Genomic DNA, 16,619 nt, shown 5'->3' with positions numbered 1-16,619 from the left:
GGCGCGGCGGCAGGGCCATGACGGAACCGCTCCGTCATGAGCACAGCTCAGCCAATGCTCATGACGGAGCGGCTCTGTCATGAGCATACAAGGTGTTAAAGCCCCTAGGCACAGCCAACTCAACCACCGGGGCGCAGGTGTCATTAAGCCATGTCTCGGTGACGAAAAAAGGTCTAACTGGTTCTCTGCCAAAATCTCAAAGACATCGGCAGCGTGCTTAACCAGGGATCTGGCATTAATAAGACCTGCTCTGATCAGGGTAGAGTTGGTGCTTTCTAGAACAGAGTTGCAGGTAGTGGGGTGGAAATGGAAATTACAAGCAGGGCATTTCCTGGGGGGACAATCAGCAACCATCCATGGGCAGTCTACACCACAACTGGATATGTTTAATGCAAGTATTTCATTGCGCGAATACCTTATCCTGACGGCCCTTTGCATCGTGCGTGAATGGGTAGGGGGACTGGCACTAGGCATGTCCGGGACACGGACGGGCACAGACGGGCCCTCCTTTGGCGCTCCTTCGGCGCGCAGACGGCGCGCCCGCTGCGCGCGTCCGCTGCGCGTCCGAGGTGCCATTACTATTTATGTCCCAAGCCCCTCCCCCAGCTAGACCGCTGCCTACGGTCACGCCGGGATCCGGGACTCAGGTAAGATGGCGCCCGACCCTGCCCTCCACAGCAATCGGCACAGAAAAGCCGCGGTGTAACGGGGCAAAGGGATCAATGCACACACGGAGAGGTGCATTGATCCACAGGTTTTTCAACCTGTGTATAAATGTGAAAATTATTTTTGTAAGTACTAAAGTACTTTTCCTTTTTTAAAGGAAAATGAACCAATGTATTTATCCATTTATTGAGTGTTGTTTGTGTGTTCCTATATTCAGGGTTGCTAGGACATGGTACCTCCAAGAGTGAGCAGTGTACTCATCTGAGTCGCCACCCCGATAACCAAGTAACTGGTTCTCAATTTAGGGACAGTGGTACGGGGCAGAGGATACCAGAAGTGAAAAGCCACTGTAATCACAATTGGATCCCAGGGACTGTTCAACATTAATTTCTACAGAAGTGAATTTGACGGGTGTGCAGGTATGGAGTATATTGACATTCACGGAGTGGGAAGTAACATCAGCACAATATTGTGGCCGCACATAGTCAAAGCATCCCTTGAGCCTTCATTAAGGCTACAGAAATGTTTTAATAAAAAAAGCCCAAGTACCTGTGCCAGCATGAGAGCAGCAACTTGAAGTAGTCCGCAGAATGCAGACATGTTAGAGACTTTGTGTAATTATGCAAAAAGCCAAAGAAAAGCTATATAAAATGATGCTTAAATTACAAGTATGCAAATGCAAAAAAAGTGATGGATGGAATGCTTGAATTAATCTTATCCATCTCAGTTCATCGTTATTTTTCACGCCATGCCACCTCAGATTGGACCTAGCCATATGTAAATCAGTCTTGACCCTGCTCCAATAGGAGCAGTCCAGCTTGAACTGCCAGACCAGGTCTTTTCTGAACCAGAACACAAACAACCCGGGATCTGTTTCACTCTAGTTAGGGCTCATCAGCCAGGTATAGCTTGACTCCAGTGACACAGTGTGTACGCGATCCACATCTGGTCATACCCATCTCACTTAGGGCAACACTCTAAAGTATGTAAAACAAAAGTGAAGGATGGAATGCTTGAATTAATCTCAGCCTCGGTGCATTGTTATTTTGCATACCATGCCACCTCAGGTTCGTCCCAGCCATAGGCAAATCATTCTTGACCCTGCTCCAATAGAACAGTCCAGCCCGATGCGGCCCAAAGTAATTCCCAGTGTGATTTGATGAAATCAAGCATTCCATCCATCACTTTTTTGTATACATAAAGTACAAGTAAAGCACTTTCCATAATACAACGTGAATACAATGTGAGAGTACGCCTAAGGTTCAAAAGTTACCTCGGAAATTGGCAAGAGGACTGGCCCTCTTATGACATATTTTCAGTTGGAAATGATTGCCAACAAGATATTTTCTGCCCAAACCACACCCCTATAACAATAAATTGTTCAAACTTTTGCACTGGCATACTTTCTGACATTTTGTGTAATAAGCATAACAGAAAATTGTGCAAATTGTGTAAATTACTTAAGCGCTAACAGACAGTTATATGTAGGCCTTGCTGTGCTGTGGACACATTTAATAAAAGCTTCCACCCTGAATTACTTCAGTTTCATCTCACCTATCGCCAAATACTTAGACTCAAAAGTATCACCCCTGAGGAATATGAATTTATTATACAAAAATACATTTTAAATGAGAATTTATTAAGAAGACAACTCTGCAGAAAGTGAAAGCCAAAACACATGCAATAACATGGCATGGATTTCCACAATATAAAGAAAAAAAGAGAAGGATCGATTGATGTATGTAATTACATGTCCACAATATTCACATCAGATGAAGAAGAAGTTTTAAAAGTGCTACAGATTAATCAATTTGATACTGACTTGAAGAAATTTTTTAAGGAATTTCTACAAAAACAGGTGACATACAGAAGTGGAATTGACAAAAGTGACAAAGTAGATGAAGGCCCATCATAGAGCCTTAATTTCCCAAACTAAAGACACATACCATTGGTTGTATTGTACATATTACATACATAATATCAAAAGGTGATATGATGCATCACCCACAATGTTAAATTGCGAGATTGCATAACATGTGATAGTAAACAGCGTGGCTACGGAATTAAACATCTATGTAGGTTGTATAAAATAGGAATGACTGAGAGATTTGCAAAGTTATGTTGGAATGAGTTTAGATATGACTAAAAAATACAAGACTGAATTAGGTAAAACCCCTTGTGAAAAAAGGCCATCAATTATCACAACTATGATTCCAAGAACTACAATTAATCAAGAAAGCTATTAGAGAAAGTAGACCTTTTCTGAATTAAACTGTAGGATATGTTGGACGTTATGGATTTAAATAGCTTAGAGGCATTCAAAAGACATCATGGAAGAGAGACTATTGAAGGAACATCCGACTGGAAGCAGAAATAAACTGTAAGCACATATTATGTAATACCTCAAATACAGACATGGATGATAGACTAATGTAGGTGCATCTTAATAAATGAAACATATGCTTTTAATGTTACTGATGCATGATGAAATAAGATGTGCCCAAATAGGAAATGTTTGCTAGGACAAAAGATAAGGAAAAGGAAGGAACCTCGCAAAAGTTTTGAGAATAAAACGTTTTCAGTGATCAAATGTTTCCCTCTGAGGACGAGGTGTAAACTAATGAACTAGGTATATCAAATCAATGTATATCAAATGTAAATGGCTCTTGGGTTCATATATTTAAGAGAAATTATCCAATGAATTTCGGAAACACAGTATCACAACCTTGGTTTTAAAAAACGAATCAAAAGAAACAAGCCCATACATAGGCCATAATGTTTTCCCCTGCATGTATCTTTTGTTCATGGCCTAACAGATACAGCCAGCAAAAAAAAAAAAAACACCACAATGATATACTTTCATTTAGAGTGCGCAGTCAAATGGCCAGTTTTTACTGTTTTTGCTCATCCTTTCTGCAGTAAAAAATGTAGCAGTAAGGGATAGTAAAGAACGATTAAAATACCCCCAGATCATGGGAGAAAGCTCCCATGGTGTGGGATCTTTAGTTTTTGTTTCTTCAGAAACAAAGCCCCACTTTGGAATTTTGCTTCTGAAAAACCCAAAACTTGTTAAAAGTTTGATGGGCAGCTGTTGTGATTGACGGAGCTGTCCGTCAAACTGTTATCTCATTGACAGGAACAGCTTTGATGGAACCTCTAGTCAATGACTAGAGTTGTCCATAGTGTCAGTGGACCAATTGAAATTTGGCGTACAGGTATTAAGAAGTCTAAATCAGGCCCAAAGTGTTCCAAGTGGGCCGGATTCTGGTTAGGCAAAAAAAAAGCCATAGACAGCCGAGAAGTTTTAGCACTATTGTTTCATGGGCGCCCAAGAATGTAGTTTTCCATAATCTACTGCGATTTTTAACGCCATATTGAATAAAAATGGCAATTACCAGTATTAAACATGCTCTTATTTCGAAATGTTGGTAAGATAAAATTATGGAGCATGAAATGGCCAACTTAAATGTAAGAATGTAATTTAATAATACTTATCTCTATTTTTTGTTAATCCTATCTCTAGATTAAATAGAACACAGTGGTAAATAATAGTTGTTTAGAAATGTAACTAAGACTGCATTAACTCGTTTAAAACTCATCTACGTTAGGTCATTGTTGGTAATATCGCAAATTAAACATTATTCAGTCCTATGCGCGAAAGCTCTCTCGCGCTCTGCGGGTCTGAGAGACTAATGTTAGAAAACAGCAAGAAAGAGCAAACGCGGATGAACCGAAGTTAATGGGAAGTGAAAACGGTATTAGTGTCCCCTGCAGCCTTAATAACTTGGTGTAAAAGGTTTGATCTCCTGCAGAGACCACGGTCACCTCTACATCGCTGATGTTAATAACCTTTATTTCACCAGCTTCCTTTTTATGGTATCCAAGGGTAATAAAACTTCATACTGCAGGTTTATGGTTTATATAAAAGTTACTGTTGAAGAAATAATAACAATGTCATGCAAGAAATAGGTTGATTTTTTTTTTAACATATCCCTCTTCCCTAGAAATGTTTTAGTCACTTGCAAACCTACATGTAGAGTTTGATTCTGGTAATATCTTGCCTTTATTACAATAGGTGTAATAAAACCGTTATATCGAAGCCCTGAACAAACAGATGTTACACTGATGCACCGTAGGCCTTATTAAGAGTACCAAGTTTATCCCAATAGGTTTGGTGATGAAAGGTACTAGTTCCATCAGAATTACAAGCAACACTGCAATACTGTGTGTGTTGATTTTATCGCCCCAAAATATTTCACGAATAACATCTGGGTAAAAACCTGCATCGAAATAAAGAACATGTAGGCGTTAATCCAGAAAGAAGATTCTGTTTTTAAAATTCCCCTGTTATCCTGCAAAGTTGTTGTGTAACCACACATCATTGCTGGCATAAAATAATGCAACTCTTATTCTCAATTATTCATACATTTATTCAGTCACTTACTCATTAATACATATACTCATTTATACATCTAACCATCCATTAGGGGGAACAGCCATTACAACGCGGGTTTTACCACACGTTGCTTTTACATCGCATTCGCTACAACGCATGCGATGTCACAACGCGTGGTAAAACCACGCATACCATTACATCGCATGCACTTTTACAACGCATGCGATGTAATGGGTAATGGCGGCGGCGGCGGCAGGGGCGGCTATTCACGTTGTTGTGAGGAAACAGGCTGTTTCCTCACAACGACGTGAAGCAAGGAGGAAGCAGGATCTGACGGCGACGCTGGATAGGAGAGAGGTAAGGGGGTTTGTGCATGGGGTGGGGGTTACTTTTGTAGGGTTTAGGGTAGTTTAAAAGTAGTGTGGTAATGTTTGTGTTGTGTGTGTGTTTTTAAAAAATGTTTTACTGTGTGTTGTGGTGTTGTCGTGTTTGTTTAGGTTAGTGTATTGGGGAGGGTAGTGCAGTGTTTATGTACTGTAGTGATTTAGGTTTTAGTGTAGTGTTGTAGTGTTTGTTTATTGTAGCGTATTAGGGTTTAGGGTAGTGTAGGGGTGGGAGTAGTGTGGGTAGAGTAGTAGTGTTGTAGGGTTTAGGGTAGTGTAGGGGTGGGAGTAGTGTGGGTAGCGTAGTAGTGTTTTAGTGTTTAGGGTAGTGTAGGGGTGGGAGTAGTGTGGGTAGCGTAGAAGTGTTTTAGTGTTAAGGGTAGTGTAGGGGTGGGAGTAGTGTGGGTAGCGTAGTAGTGTTTTAGGGTTTAGGGTAGTGTAGGGGTGGGAGTAGTGTGGGTAGCGTAGTAGTGTTTTAGGGTTTAGGGCAGTGTAGGGGTGGGAGTAGTGTAGGGGTGGGAGTAGTGTTTTAGGGTTTAGGGTAGTGTAAGGGTGGAAGTAGTGTGGGTAGCGTAGTAGTGTTTTAGGGTTTAGGGTAGTGTAGAGGTGGGAGTAGTGTGGGTAGCGTAGTGTGTTTTAGGGTTTAGGGTAGTTTAGGGGTGGGAGTAGTGTGGGTAGCGTAGTAGTGTTTTAGGGTTTAGGGTAGTGTAGGGATGGGAGTAGTGTGGGTAGCGTAGTGTGTTTTAGGGTTTAGGGTAGTGTAAGGGTGGGAGTAATGTGGGTAGCATAGTAGTGTTATAGGGTTTAGGGTAGTGTAAGGGTGGGAGTAGTGTGGGTAGTGTTGTAGTGTAGTAGTGTTTTAGGGTTTAGGGTAGTGTAGGGGTGGTAGTAGTGTGGGTAGTGTAATAGTGGTTTAGGGCAGTGTAAGGGTGGGAGTATTGTGGGTAGCGTAGTAGTGTTTTAGGGTTTAGGGCAGTGTAAGGGCGGGAGTAGTGTGGGTAGCGTTGTAGTGTTTTAGGGTTTAGGGTAGTGTAGGGGTGGGAGTAGTGTGGGTAGCGTAGTGTGTTTTAGGGTTTAGGATAGTGTAAGGGCGGGAGTAGTGTGGGTAGCGTTGTAGTGTTTTAGGGTTTAGGGTAGTGTAGGGGTGGGAGTAGTGTGGGGAGCGTAATAGTGTTTTAGGGTTTAGGGCAGTGTAAGGGCGGGAGTAGTGTGGGTAGCGTTGTAGTGTTTTAGGGTTTAGGGTAGTGTAAGGGTGGGAGTAGTATGGGTAGCGTAATAGTGTTTTAGGGTTTAGGGCAGTGTAAGGGTGGGAGTAGTGTGGGTAGTATAGTAGTGTGGCAGTGTTTTTGGGTTGGGGCAGTGTAGGGGTGGGAGCAGTGTGGGTAGCGTAGTGTGTTTTCGGGTTTAGGGTAGTGTAAGGGTGGGAGTAGTGTGGGTAGTGTAGTGTGTTTTAGGGTTTAGGGTAGTGTAGGAGTGGGAGCAGTGTGGGTAGCGTAATAGTGTTTTAGGGTTTAGGGCAGTGTAAGGGTGGGAGTAGTGTGGGTAGTATAGTAGTGTGGCAGTGTTTTTGGGTTGGGGCAGTGTAGGGGTGGGAGCAGTGTGGGTAGCGTAGTGTGTTTTAGGGTTTAGGGTAGTGTAAGGGTGGGAGTAGTGTGGGTAGTGTAGTGTGTTTTAGGGTTTAGGGTAGTGCAAGGGTGGGAGTAGTGTGGGTAGTGTAGTAGTGGTTTAGGGTAGTGTAAGGGTGGGAGTAGTGTGGGTAGTGTAGTAGTGGTTTAGGGTAGTGTAAGGGTGGGAGTAGTGTGGGTAGTGTAGTAGTGTGGCAGTGTTTTTGGGTTGGGTCAGTGTAGGGGTGGGAGTAGTCTGTTGTGTAGGTGTAGGGATAGGGATTTTACTTACCTTGCATACTTTTACCACAAGTATAGCTTTACCACGCATGCCTTTGCGTTGTAATGGCATGCGTGGTAAAAGCATACTCGTGGTAAAAGTATGCGATGGTATGGCATGCGATGTCATTGACATTGCGAACTAATATCCGCGTTGTAATGGCATGCGTGGTATTAGTATGCGATGTAATGACATACATTAATCGATTTTTAGTTCTCACGATTACCCACTCATCCTCCCATCCAACCATACATAATCTTCACAATAAATGAAGAAACGCTTTCACTTAGCAAAAAGGCAGACTTTTTGACTTTGACAATGACTCTTGTTTGTAAAGTATTTAACAAAAGCATCGAGTGTTTTATTCATTGTTGTACAAGATTCAGAGCTCAGTGCCATGTAGGCAACTTTTGTACATGCAGTATTTTCGCTGGACAAGTAGGCTCTCTTTACAAGCGACCTCTTACTTCGATGGGGCTGGTAACAGCAGTTACCAGCCTCGCAATAATGTATTTTGTACTTTCACAGGGAAATCTCCGAATGAAATTCTACAACAAAATGAGGAATTACGGCGGAATCTGATCTGGAATTACTGATTGCTTATTTTTTGTGGACTTTCAAGGTCTAACTCGTAACTGGCTGTATTTCACCCAACCTAGCAGTAACCGGCACATTTTCCTGGCCAAGGGCCACTTGAGTAAGTGATCAGTGCCGGGATTTTGCGACAGTCGCCTCTATAAGAATCAGAATGCAATACAGCTTTGTCCACGTGCCACACATTTGCAAGGCAGCGGCTTATCCACATACAACTTAACTGCTGCCAGCATGTTTTTCATCCTAAACAACACCGGTTCAAAGGATAATGCCCAGTTACTTTAATCAAATGCAATGCAAAAAGACGTCAATAAGCTCCCTTTCATCATTTAAAGGCCAGTGTGGATCAATTGCACTCTGTATTCTGGCCTGCACATGCTTAGAACATGAATAGTGCCACATCTCAGGATCTCAAAGTGTGTAATGTGATTTCAGGTACTGGCTGCAGTTTCAGCAGGATTAAGACATCACTGTCGTTGTCAGGGGTGTTAAAATCATTAGGCGGTGTGGCTTTATCCTTAATGAACTGGCACTCTGTGCAGGGAATGCAAATTGAAAGGAAGAAGAAAAACACCATAAAAAGAGGATTCCAAAGTCATTAACTTGCTCTTTTATTACCTGTTCTAATCTGAAACTATTGATTCTGTAGCCATTGCCATTAGTGGCCATAAACTACACCTCCATTGCTGGGGGCCACCTGCCCCCTTCAATCATAAAAGGGCAGGTTGAATAGTTTTCAGAAAGCCAGATTAAAACAACACATTTTCATTGGCAATTCATAAATAATAGCTTAAAAACGTTTGTTAAAAAAAAACACGTATTTGTCTATGTCCATTTATTCGATTTCATTCACGAAAGGAATTAGATTTATCAGGCTATTTTAGCAACCAATAACTACCCGCTTCCATGTGTATAATGCACACAGCCTTTTTGAGACACATGATGCATTATTATCTGGTTGGTCAATTGGATCTCTGATGCTGTGAGGTCAACAACTTGAGAAACAGGAACCTGGCTGACTTACTGTCCATCATTGCTTTGGCCTGGTATACAACCTTTACAACGAATCTTTTACCACGCACTACCATTACAACGCAGTCATTACAACGCAAACCATTACAACGCATTGCGCTGGGTGGCACTCTAGGATAGGGAATAAGTTTAATTTACTATCCAACACCTTCCCTAGTGTCCACGGGGACTGGAGTTGGAATAGTAAATTAAACTATTCACCATCCAGCAACCCAAAGCGCTATGCGTTGTAATGGTATGCGTTGTAAAAACCGCGTTGTAATGGTATGCGTGGTAAAAGTATGCGTTGTAACGTCATACATCCCTTTGGCCTTCATGGAGGCAAATACATTTCTAGGACCATGTTACAAATTATTGGCACACACGACCGATTGCGTGATCTTTTATATTATATTATCTCTCAGCTATACGTGTAATGCTCTCCCAGATATAACCACGCATACGGTGAGAATGGTCAAATATATGATTTGGTGTTTGGCGCCAAGCTCGACCTAAATGAACAAGTATTTTACCTTTAGTAACAAGCTTTCTGGTGGTTACTCTATCATACCACAGATTACCAACATTGTACATATTCCCTAGGTGTCACACTAGAACCGGAAACTTTAAAAGCAGTACACCTGCACGCCTAGCACACGGGGTCGTGTGGCTGTGTGCCAAGGTCCTTCCGCTCCAGAAGTGACCAGCCACCCATCCGCGGTGACATCAGTTGCTATTTAGGCTGTCCCTCAGAAGCAGAGTCCCATAGCATATCATTATGCCCAGTCTGCAGATATGTGAATTTGGGACCTTTTTAGATGTGAAAAGAGTCCTGTTTAAAGAACTGAGAGGCAGGAGGTTGGGAGAGGCATCTGCAGTTAGAGTATCCATCAGAAAGATCGTTACCGAAGGTAAGTTACTTGCTCGGATCGATACTTCTAACCGCCGATTTCTCACCTTGTAAATAGATACCATATCAGTACTTCCCAAGTTGGTGGGTCTTTGAAGTGGCTCAGACCAAAATGTCCAGGCGAGCCAAGCAGACAAAATGGCCCTCTCAACAGGCCAGATTGTCGAGGCAGTAGCGTTTCATGAACCATTGTACTAACACCCACTTAGCGACCTGACAGATGTCCTATACAGGCTATTCAAGCAGCATCAGCCCTGGTGAAATGAGCCTGCAAGCCTTTTGGTGGCTGCTTCTTCACCGTTTTATAGCAGATCTTTTTGCAGAGAATAGTGCACCAAGGGATGGTCCTTTCTTGCACTACCTTGCCCTTATTTGCTCCACAAAGCCCTACAAAGAGCTGATCGTCCACCTGATGATCTTTGGTGCGATAGATATAAAAGCTTAGCACCCTTTTAAGGTACAAATGATAGAGTCTCTCTTTCTCTTCAGAGCGGTGAGATGGAGCAAAAAGAAAGCCAGAAGGGTGACAGCCTACTTAGCATAAGAGGCGACCACTTACGAAAGAAATTAAACCCAGGTCCTCAACATCAACGTATCTGGAAAGAAAGTGGTATAAGATGAGTTGACCAATCGAGCCTGAAGCTTACTGACATGTCTAAACAATGTTATGGCGATGAGAAAAACAGTCTTTATTATCAGAAGTCTCAAGGCACAACTGTGAAACTGCTCAAAAGGGGTGTACATCGAAAATGTGAGGACTGAATTCAAGACTCATGGAGGCCTATGGCGGAAATAAATGTTGAAAATCTCATAACAGCAGGTGATTTAAAAATCAAGGGCTAATATAGCAAATGCAAGAAAAAAAAGAAAGCAGAAAAAGCAGATGAGTAGTCCTTAACAGTGACCAAAGCATGTCCCTGCTGAGCTAGGGAGAGAACAAATAATAAAACCTCAGATAACTTTGCTTGTAATAGGTTAAATTTTTGGGTTACGAACGAATCTATGATTTTTTGGGGAACAAATAGTGAACACTGCTTTTTCGAGGGACGCATCACTGCTAAGATCGCATCAACAATACCATGCCCTGCTGCCGCGACAAAAGATCCTCCTAAAGCGGCAGATTTTCCAGAGGACATGTACTCATGGCCAGGACGTTCGGGTACCACACTCACTTGGCTGCTAGGATGACTTGGGCCCAGTAATTAGTGATCATCTTCAGGACTTGAGGTGGTGGTGGGCAGGCATACAGGCGTCCCGAACTGCACTTGAGGCCCAAGGCATCTCTGAGAGAGAACTACCTTGGAAACTTCAACGTGTAAAAGTGCTGCCATTGTGCACTCTCAGGAGTGGTGTAAAGACCAAACCAGGGCTCTTCCCAATACTGAAAGATGCCATGTGCCAGCTCCGCGGTCAACTCCTATTCATGATCCGCTAGGCGCCAGTGGCTGAGATTGTCCGCCCTGGCATTAAAAGATCCCGCCAAATGGTTTACCACAAAGGAAATATCTTGATGGTTCAGCCTCTTCCAGAGGCAGAAAGACCACTGCCAGGACCCAGGATACCACACAGGAACCCACCCCACCATGCTTGTCGCAATACTACATGGCAGTGATGTTGTCCATAAGCACCTGCATTGGCCTTCATTTGATGGCAGGCAAGAAGGCCTTCAAAGTCAAGTGAATCATCCTAAACTCCAACAAAATGCTGTGGAGTCAAGTCTCCTCCAGAGACGTCTGATCTCCACCTTTCCCAGATGCCCTCACCAACCCAGCAGTTATGATCTGGGACCACCATCAGTTCTGCGTGAGGTAAGGAGAGGGGTCTGCCACTGACCTAATCACAGTCCAGTAGTCACTACTGCAGATCTTTTGCAGTCTCCTCTGAATCCTGGGTACAATCTGACCAATTTCCCTGATGTTGTGCCCACTAGGATTTGCGTTCCACTGCACAAACTGCATGTGCCACGGGGTATGTTTGGCCAAAAGGATGCAGGAGGCCAACAACGCCAAGAGCCTTAGAGTCACTTATACTGAGACCCAGGATCAAGGCTGAACATCTGGATCATGGATCGAATGTCTAGGGCTCTCTGCTCTGGGGGAAAAGAATGAAATAGTGACATACCAAAAATAGCTTTGATGGACAGGAACTTCTGTAAAGGAGTCAGGTGTGTTTGTCTTATGGTGATAGACAACCCCAACGATGTTAGGAGGCTGGCCGTCATTGGAGATCACTTATGACTGCCTGGAATGAGCTCGTACTCAACAGTGGGTCGCCGAGGTAAGAGAATACTGGCATCCCAACCTCTGAAGGTGTGACTACTCCATCACTTTAGTGTACATCTGAGGTGCACTGGTGAGGCCAAAGGGGCACACCACACACTGAAAATGCTCCAGGACCACAGTTGAACTGCATGTAGTGCCTGTGGGTCTGCAGAATGGATATGAAAATAAGTATCCTGCAGGTCTAATACCCCCATCCAGTCTCCAGGGTCTGGGGCAGAGGGGACCTGGGCTAATATGAGCATCTTGAATGTGTACTCCCACAGGAAAATAAGATAAAGGCATTGATCCTCTTTTGGCACTAGGAAGTAGGAGGAGTAACAACCAGGTCCTAGGTCTGAGGCCAGAACCCTCTCTATGGCCCTCTGGCCTAAAGGGCCTTCACTTCCTGCAGAAAGACAGACAGATGATCCTCTGTCAGATGCCATGATGGCCATGAAAGTTTCAGCGGGGTAGAATGGAATGAAAAGGCGTAAGAGCCACTTGACAATTTGCAGCTCAGTTGTTTGAAGAAAAGACATGCCACCTCTGGCAGAAATAATGGATCTTGCCTCTGAAAGTATGGCAGTGTACTGCCAATTACAAATACTACTGTTTGGCAGCTACTGGAGTGGAGGGTGACTGAGCAGCATGTTGTCCTTGCAGTCCTCTTTGTGTTGAAGTGTTCAGCCTTTAACACGAAAAGGCTGAACGGCATGGTGAGCTGAAGGTGTGAGTCAGACGATAGCAAAATGGAAACCCTCTATTTTAGCCATGAAGAGGACACAATTGCTAGTGGAATTGTCTTATGGGAGCCAAGAAGCCGAAGGAACATGCAGTGGCTCCCCAAGCATCATCCCATGCCAGAGCTCACTTAGTTGCCGAAAAGGCGAGAGCTGTCAAACTGCATGTCCATTAAGGAAGTTAGATCACCCCCCAAGAAGCCCATAGACCTCTTCCAGGTGTGGCACTGAGCCACAATGGTATCCCTTGAGCCCCCTAAACAGTGAGTAGTGTCCAGTCTTGAACTAATTATACATTTTGCCGCAACATGAGTGTTCTCAATAGCGTGGGTAAGGGAAGCCCAGAAGTTGTAAAAAGCAACTGGGAAAATGTTTGTCACAGAGTCCCAAAGGACAGGCTTGAAATGTCTAACACAAGTACGGTGGCAATTATTAGTAAAAAATAATGATGTGCCGTGTAATTTGTGCTCCAAGATTATTGGCTCTACCACATATATAGGCGGAGCATAACTTTAACCGTAGATTACTGTCTATGGAAAGTCATCTTTAGTGGAAGAGGAAACATCAGGGTGGGGAGAGAATTCCAATGATGAAGCATGACACTAAAAAGTGTTTGAGGTTTCTACTTCCACTAAGAATGACTTTCCCTAAACAGTGATCTAAGGTTAAAGTTTTGCTCAGCCTATATACGTGTCAGAGCCAATAATCTCAGAGCATTAATTACACAGCAAATCAGTTTTTTTAATTATAATTGCAACTATACATTTATGATGTGTTAGATGCTATGCGAAGGGACGTACAGTGCTTTACCCTTCTCTTCTCCCTAATTGTGTTTCCATAGGCTTGAAATGTTTCAACTTATTTCTTTGATGCACGATCCGGCAAACTAGTCTGGAATGCACTTGGATAAGATTTGCTGGTGAACTCCTGCCCCACCAGATACTTTGGCGTTGAGGGTTAAGTAAGAAAGTTGGGTCGATTAGCGCAGGGCGATGGAGACGAGCAACCTGCTGGTTAAAGGGCAGACCTGAACAAGGCTTTGACCAAATGCCCGAAAGAGTGTTTGTGAGGTTCTTGTTAAATGACGAACCTGGCTCTGTGAGCGACTGACCGGGTTGCAATACTTACGGCAGTACATTAGTCTTAACTTCCATGACTGGTAGTTTTAAGTCCAGAACCTCTGATGGAGGTGCTTTCCTCCATGGTAGAAGCCAATGGGGAACATAAGGCTAGTATCTAGGTAAGTGCCCAGCCAACTGGCATCCTGAAGTGCTTCATATCGGTTTTCCTCATCTTTTTTTAGAACATAGTCGTTCCTGTCATCATAGATATATTGTCTGATTCCCTGTCAAGAAGATTGTGCAAAGTCTGGGCCCTACCTTGTGGAATCTCAATCTACAGAGTTGTTCAGTGGCTGTGCCCGTAGTACATGACCACAAGCATCACATGGCAGTCAGCACAACCAAAAAATATGCAAGGTGAGCATACAAATATTCTGCTAGCACAACCGAACCAACATCACAAAGTAAGCACAAGCCATGCAGCATTAGTAACAATCGTCAAACTACATAACATGGGCACAACCACACACAAGACAAGATCCACCGCCACACGAACAACACAAGACTATTAGCACAATTGTACCACCAATAATTTGCCAAAATATGCTTGCCTAGGAAACACAAGATGAAAAACAACAATCAAAGCATGATTACAAAGTGCTTGGGACAAATTTGGAAGTGGTGAGTCACAATAAGTGTGGAAAACCCCGTTTCTGTCAATGTTGTGAACATAAATTGAAAAATGAAAGGTATGGTGATGCGTGCAATTCGCAGGTATATTTGAGTCTGCCGACAATAGCCAGACTCTGGACACTGTAGGTGCACTTGTAAGAGGTCCACCACCTTCAGCACTCAGACTTTCCATTAGAAACATTTGTGCTAAAAAAACGCCTTTTTGTTTGAGCTATAGAAACTGTCCAGTAGAGATTGAATTTTAATGCACGCGTAGCATGTCTTTAATTATATGGAAAATCTACTCTTGCGGAATAATTTAGTTCAAATTTACCCTGGAACTGACTGCCAGAAAAGTCACTGTAGGGAAATCTACAGCTAGATTTTGGTGGAGGACTTAGAGGAACTGAGCAGATAAGAGCTCCATATCCTCTGTGGTTGGCTGATTTCCACAGATGGTTTTCTCAGCACCAGCAGTAGTGGCTCCTCCGCTAAGGCGGAGGAGCGTCGCCCCACTGCTCACTGTAACAAGAAGTCATTTTATTATACATGATTAATAAAAACCATTGCATACAAGTATCATTTTACAAATTTATTTATACAACACGAAAGAAGTAATCAATAAAAAAAGGGATTAAAACCGTCATAAAAAACATACTGCTTGAGGTTAGCCTTTGTACTTTCAAGTAGATGGCTCAGAAGTGTGGAAGCTGATTTTATCAGGAATCCTGCATGAGGTCATCTAGTAATATCGGGTGATGACAAAGTGCATCAAAAACATATTTGCGCCCTGTTCTCGGGTAGAGGTTAGCAGTCATAGATCGCTGATGTTGTTCTTAACCATCCCGGTCATGAGCGGAGGTCGAAAAGGCTCCAGCTTTCGGGTGGTTAAGTATCAGACGTGACCTTAAGTAGTGCAAAGTTTACTGAGCACAATAGTTCCTTAGATGGATATTTGTACGTCTCGTAGTTAATGCTTGCTTGGGTGGTTTGACGGTTTTGCCAGCCTTGTGTGATTTATTGGGCAAAAGTGCTATGTACATATTGCATTAAGTAGCGTCATTCTAGATGATTCTGAAATAATTATAGCAGCCTGACTTTGTTAATTTAAGGAGAGCGGACGATAGGAGTCAAGTTGTATGTAGCCCAGTAGTTGTTTTACTCACCCGCTGTTTCGTTTAAAGGAGGAAATCTCCTTTCTGCTGCGTTGAGGAATCTTGTGAAGCAGCAGTTTGGTTGGGTGGCCATTGGATCAAAGCAAGACTTCACTGTCTGCCTGCAAGACCTCATTTCGTTTTGGTTGGAAATGTGATGGAGCATTGAGCGACGTATATCCAGTAGGCATTGGAAGATGCAGATTCTGATTCTGTGTACAAGATCCTCACTACCATTGCTGCAAAGGCAGCAAATGTGGTCTCCAGGATTCTTTTTCCAGAGAGGTGAGGGAAAATTACAAGTATGCCCAGGCGATGTCTTACAAATTTCTCCTTTATCGTTAAGTTGAATCCCGTGCTCAGATATGGTTTTGTTTTGATGACTGTGTAGTCGTTGAGGACATACCATCTGTGTGTCCTTTTTGCACAAGTTCGATTAAAGATATTATTTTTGTGACTTAAGTTACTGCTTTTTTGAAGCTCGAGTGAGTTGCAAGGGTCTCTCATATATGGATGTACGTTGTTACCACGCATGCCTTTACAACGCAGGTTTTTCAACGCAAGTCGTTACAACGACTTGCGTTGGGGGGTGCTGGATAGTGAATAGTTTGATTTACTATTCCAACTCCAGTCCCCGTGGATAGTAGGGAAGGTGTTGGATAGTAAATTCAATTATTACCTATCCTACAGCGCCCCCCAGCGCAATTCGTTGTAATGACTTGCAATGAAAAACCTTTAGTTGTAAAGGCACTGCGTGGTAAAAGTCGCCTCGTAAAGGATGTTTACCCTCATATATTAGTCAGGCCTAGCTTCAGTAGGGAGTCATGAAGGTACTCTCTGGCTGGAGACTTTTCCCAGGATGTCAGTTCAGCACAGAGGTGTGAATT

The sequence above is a fragment of the Lissotriton vulgaris genome, chromosome 7, assembly GCF_964263255.1.
Source record: "Lissotriton vulgaris chromosome 7, aLisVul1.2, whole genome shotgun sequence".
Lineage (NCBI taxonomy): Eukaryota > Metazoa > Chordata > Amphibia > Caudata > Salamandridae > Lissotriton > Lissotriton vulgaris.
The sequence above is the reverse complement of the archived record's forward strand: the minus strand, read 5'-3'. Positions refer to the sequence as shown.